Here is a 5,738-nt window from a genome sequence, read left to right on the forward strand (position 1 = left end):
ATTTATTGACAGCAAAACTTCCTTTTCTCCCATGGACCACTCTCTCATGAGTGTGCCAGGAAATTGGGGCTCTATATCGAGAAACTCTACCCCCCACTCTCCCATCATTTCCCGTGTTGACAGATCTGCATAAAAAATGCTGGACCAGACCTTGGAATTTTGAATAGGTTTAAAGATCCTTCCATGCACCCAGTGTTCACCTGTTTGCACGTGTGGACAGGTTCTGTCACATGGAGTGCCAAAATCTTTAGGTGTATGCAAGGTTTCACCGGAGAGGGGTGGGAGTTTGCAGCGAATCTGTTGTATTTTTTACCATGGAGACTTGGTAAAAAGTCTCCGTGCAAGCATGGGTTTGCTTGACCCATTAATTCAAAGTTAGCTGAACTTTGTTGGGTTAGCTCATCTTGTGAGTGTTTAATCCTAAGGGAGATCTAGGGCTCATACCCCATACTGTAGGCCTCCCCAGTAGACTGGCCCTCTCATGAGAAGGCAAGGCACTGGCAGCAAGCTGCCAGTGGAGCAGGAGTTTGATTGGATTGCTTTGATGGGGTGATCCCTTAGAACAGCATCCTAGGTCATGGTGGGACAGACCCCCTCCCCCAACATCCTTTGCCCTCCCTCATATACATATCATAGAAACATAGGAAACTGCCATATATTGAGTCAGACCATTGGTCTATCTAGCTCAGTATTGTCTTCACAAACTGGCAGTGGCTTCTCCAAGGTTTCAGGCAGGAATCTCTCTCAACCTTATCTTGGAGAAGTCAGGGAGGGAACTTGGAACCTAGATGCTCTTCCCAGAGTAGTTCCATCCCCTGATAGGAATATCTTACAGTGCTCACACTTCTAGTCTCCTTTTCATAAGCAACCAGGGTGGACCTTGCTTAGCTAAGGGGACAAGTATCACATCCTTTCAATAAAGTTGTAGCCTGTTTATCATCCATTTAAGCTGTCTTGGTCTTCCTTTCATTTCCCCCCTCAAATATCAATAGTGCACATAAAAGGGGTTCCCTTCCCATTGTAATGAGCTAGTTGCTCATAGTATTTGTTGACACCGAATTCAATGGTGCTCATTTTGCTAATGAATTCTAATTTGGCATCTTCTCATCTTAAGCATGGGTGTAGATAAGAGCAAGGCTAAATGTCTGTTACCATGTGATCTGTGAGATTACAATTTGTGGAACCTTTTGGTAAAGACAGAGTTAAAACTAATACAAAATATTGGTGAATCTATAGCCTCTCATTGACTTTCTCCCCCACCATGTTCTACAATGAGGAGTTTCTATGGCATAAAGCTAGGGTAGCCAATTTTCACAGTTCTATTGCAAAAAAAATGTTTGCCTCTCTCCTTGACAAGCAAAACTTTTCACCCAGCTGAAGCTGAAATTAACATAATTGCTTTTTGCTACTTCTGTTAACCTCCTCAAAAGGTCTCCGGATATAAACACTCTAAACATAAGACTCATCTGAGCAGGTGTCAGACATTAAGTGCCCCCTTAACTCCCATCATCATCTTGATTAATGACTTTCTCACACAGAGGGCCATTCAAGCATATAGAGGGTGGTATTCCACCTGGTCTAGAGCTCGTGTTGAGCTGCTGTTAAGAAAGATCTCTTTACAACTGAGGAGCAATTTCCATAAAAAATGATAGAGACTGAAGGGCTAGAAAGGTGAGGAAATTGCTACCCAGTCTATGCACATTGGTCAAGCACAGTTTGTTCACTAAATACCTATCATTTCTTTATAACAACTGAAGTGGATTAATGAAAATTAAAGTGGAAAACATAGCACATGGAAAATGCCTTGTTGCACACATTTCCTTTTAGCCTCATTCTGCTGTTTACTAAACCCAGGAGAAAAGATGATGAAAGGGCAAATTGCTGAGCAATCTTATCATGCTGTCTCTCCCATAGATACTTTGTTATCTTCATTGTTTTTCTACTTTTGCTGCTGTCTCCAAAAATTTTCTCCAAGAGCCAAGCACTACATGCTTGTATAACAATAATGAGAAGTAATATTTAAAAAACAAACAAAACAAAAAAACCCACCACCCTTCTCTTCTGGCATCACCCTGCAGAAGAGAAATCAATGTAACTTACCAAAGACACTACAATACAGTTTTGTGCTCATAGAAATAAGCTTGGACTTGAAATGAATCCCTGACCTGTCAAAGGTACACAGCAATATTATGGCTCCCTGCCTCCCTGTTCAATTTAAGGCCCACCATGTATGCAGATTAGATGGAAGTACTATTAATTGAGGGTTCTGTTAACCTAGATTTTTGTTTAAAACAGGTTTTACGATCAAACTGTGTGGATGGTATTGCAGGTTTGGATGGGTGCTGCAGGTTTGCACTTTCAAGGTGCTTCTTGAAGTGCAGCACTTTTGGATGCCCAGGAAAAATGGATAGTCATCCATGCTTTAGTAACCTCTAGATTGGGCTACTGTGATAAGCTTTATGTGGGGCTGTCTTTTTGGTGCAAAATACTGCTTCCAGACTGGATCCAGGCAGTTGGAGTATATTAATCTGGTCTGATCTGATTTCAGTTGTGAAATCAGATTTCAATTGTGAAAGGTGGTGTTTCTTGAGGCCTGGGTATAGGTCCACTGCCTCCCATAAGTTTTATTCCACATCTTCTCCATTTCCCCCTACTGTCTGAAAGGAAGGATGTGACGATAAGGAGCAGAGGCTTTTCAGTGTGGGGCAGAACATATGAAGTACACACCCCAGGAAGGCCTGCATGTCCCCATCACAGGTTGTCTTCTGATGGCTGGCAAAGAATTGGCTTTTTGGGGAGGTCTATGGGGTTGGCTGAATATTGGATTGTTTGTCTCTTTCTGGTCACAACAGTAATAATCTTCCCCTTTTAATTACTGCATCCAATACAGTTTCATTTCCTAGTTGCTGCTGCTGTTCCACCATGCTGTTTGTGTCCTCTGGGTTTGTTGTTGTTCTTTAATGCATAGAGCATTGATTTTATGTTGGTTGCTGTGTGGTCATTAGCAGCTTTTATTTTTATTTATTTTTAGACTCAAGCGGTTTAAATGAAATTTTAATTTTTTTTAACATGACAGAACATTCAAACACCGCCATAGTACAGCACATGCCACACACCTCATCTGAGATTGCCAGATTCAAGTGTTCAAGTCCGGGAGATGGAGGAGAAATATTTGCCACAGATCAACTATACCTGTACACAGATTTGAAAACTTTAGGAATTTGATTTTTCATATTCTCAGTCTAATATGATTTACCTACTGTCATGCTTACTAATTATGTAAAAAATGTAACCTCTAATGCAAGACACTTTTGATGAGCAGTAGCTGTCACCCCTTTATCCACTAACCTCAGAGGACATGGTTCTGGTTTGGCAGAGACCCTCAGGCACTTATGGCACAAGTAAGCTGCACCCTCATTGGCTGGGATGGAACTGAAACCATTCTCATACTTCCTAGAGGGTAATGCTCTTATTAGGCAGGCAACATGAACCCACTAATGAGGGTCTAGAGCAGGGCTGCTCAACTTCGGCCCTCCTGCAGATGTTGGCCTACAACTCCCATAATCCCTAGCTATTGGCCACTGTGGTTGGGGATTATGGGAGTCGTAGTCCAAAAACAGCTGGAGGGCCTAAGTTGAGTAGGCCTGGTCTAGAGGGTCTTTTCTTGACATGCACCCTGTACAATCTGCTTAGGTGCAAGGTGGATCAGGTAGACAATCATCCAGCATTCTGTTCCTATCCTCTTCTCCTTCCTAGCCTTTGCCAGTGGCCACTGTGTGACTCACAATAGGGGTGTGCACAAAACTGAGTTGCCTGGGTTGGTTCGAATCATAGGAACATAGGAAGCTGCCATATACTGAGTCAAACCATTGGTCTATCTACCTCAGTATTGTCTTCACAGACTGGCAGCAGCTTTCCCAAGGTTGCAGGCAGGAATCTCTCTCAGCCCTATCTTGGAGAAGCCAAGGAGGAAACTTGAAACCTTCTGCTCTTCCCAGAGCGGCTCTATCCCCTGAGGGGAATATCTTACAGTGCTTGCATATGTAGTCTCCCATTCATATGCAACTAGGGTGGACCTGCTTAGCTAAGGGGTCATGCCAGGCTTGCTACCACAAGACCAGCTCTTCACTAACCAGACCAGGGATGTTTCATTTTGCCAACCCCCCAAACCACCACCTCCAGGTTTGCTTCACTCCAGCGGGGTTCTTGATATATATTTTTTTCAAATTTATTCTCCACCTCTGGGGGCTTCTCTAAAACCATGGGGGGTTGTCTCTGGAGGTTCACCCTCCTGCTGCCGGTTTTTGTTAATGCACAAAGCACCCGGTCCGGGCAGTCTTTGGCCTGTTCTGGGCTTCACCCCTGTGCCAGTGGCCATTTGGGAGACTGCCATGCATGCTCAATGGGCCTCTTCATGGCCTGGGTTATGGCCACCTGAACTGGGCGCTTTGGACATTAACAGAGGTTGGCATGGGAGGGGGAACCTCCAGAACTAAGCGGGGGATTGGTCCAATATTGGACTATCAAACCGAACCAATTCAATCTCAAACAGGTTGAGAAATGAACTTGTTTTCACATCCCTAACTCACACCAATACTGCAATGGGTCAGGATGTTGGCAAAGTTCTTTCACATCTGTTCCCTGCGCCCCCTCCCCCCCACTGCCAGCCTCAGCTCTTTATCTGAATTCAGCAATATGGCAGTCATCTTCCCGAGATGCTATCCATCTATTACTGAAGCCCTGATGAAATGTGCGGGCAACTCCAAAACTTTATAGGCCTGGCCCTGATGTTAACCTTTAGTTACTTTTTCTTGGTGTATCATATTGGCACTTGCTCTTGAGTGGAGTTCTTTTAAAGTTGAGCATGAATGCTGAATGGCTTTATTGCAACATTGTGTAAGGGCTTTTAAGATATCTGTTTTGCCCTATAGCAAGTCAGACAGTTTTACAGATATATATTTCATAGCACTTCAGGAACAGCTTTCTGAAGCAACATTTAAAAGGCTAGAATATGCAAGAAGTCTCTGTAGCGCAATTGGTTAGCGCGTTCGGCTGTTAACTGAAAGGTTGGTGGTTCGAGCCCACCCAGGGACGACTCTTTTAATATACTGCTAAAAAATATACACAAATTGGTCTTGTTGAACTATCTCTTATGCATCTGCTGGTTCTATGAAAAGAAAACAGGCTGACCTCTCCAATTTGGCAGCAATCTTTAGAAAATACAATGCTGAATCTTGTGCATTTTGTTTCTATGCATATCAGCTGGTAGAAAAGAAAAGCACTATAAGCTGCTTGACTATTTTAGGGGTGGGGCTGTAGCTCAGTGGTAGAGCATCTGCTTTGCATGCAGAAGATTCCAGGTTCAATTCCTGGCACCTCCAGATAGGGCTGGGGGGAAGAACCTCTTCCTACAAAATTGGAGAGCCACTGCCAATCTGCATAGACCAGGTCTACTCGAATTTGGCCCCCAGCTGTTTTTTTTTTTACTACAACTCCCATAATCCCCAGCCACAGTGGCTAATAGCCAGGGATTATGGGAGTTGTAGACCAACATCTGCTGGATGGCCAAAGTCGAACAGGTCTGGTATAAACCAGGGATTCTCAGCCTTGGGGGTCCAGATGTTATTGGACTTCAACTCCCATAATCCTGAGCCCCAATGTCCTTTGGTTGGGTATTACGGGAGTTGAAGTCCAACAACATCTGGGGACCCAAGGTTGAGAATCCCTGGTATAAACAA

General features: G+C 43.8%; 2 non-coding genes across 2 annotated transcripts; both read left to right on the forward strand.

The window, feature by feature from the left end:
* The first annotated feature begins 5,020 nt into the window (after positions 1 to 5,020).
* On the forward strand, positions 5,021 to 5,094 carry TRNAN-GUU (transfer RNA asparagine (anticodon GUU)). Its single transcript has one exon. It is a non-coding gene; the product is annotated as a tRNA-Asn (tRNA).
* A 215-nt stretch (positions 5,095 to 5,309) lies between these two features.
* On the forward strand, positions 5,310 to 5,381 carry TRNAA-UGC (transfer RNA alanine (anticodon UGC)). The gene has a single exon. It is a non-coding gene; the product is annotated as a tRNA-Ala (tRNA).
* Positions 5,382 to 5,738: the final 357 nt, after the last annotated feature.

The sequence above is a fragment of the Hemicordylus capensis genome, chromosome 3, assembly GCF_027244095.1.
Source record: "Hemicordylus capensis ecotype Gifberg chromosome 3, rHemCap1.1.pri, whole genome shotgun sequence".
In the NCBI taxonomy this organism is placed as follows: domain Eukaryota; kingdom Metazoa; phylum Chordata; class Lepidosauria; order Squamata; family Cordylidae; genus Hemicordylus; species Hemicordylus capensis.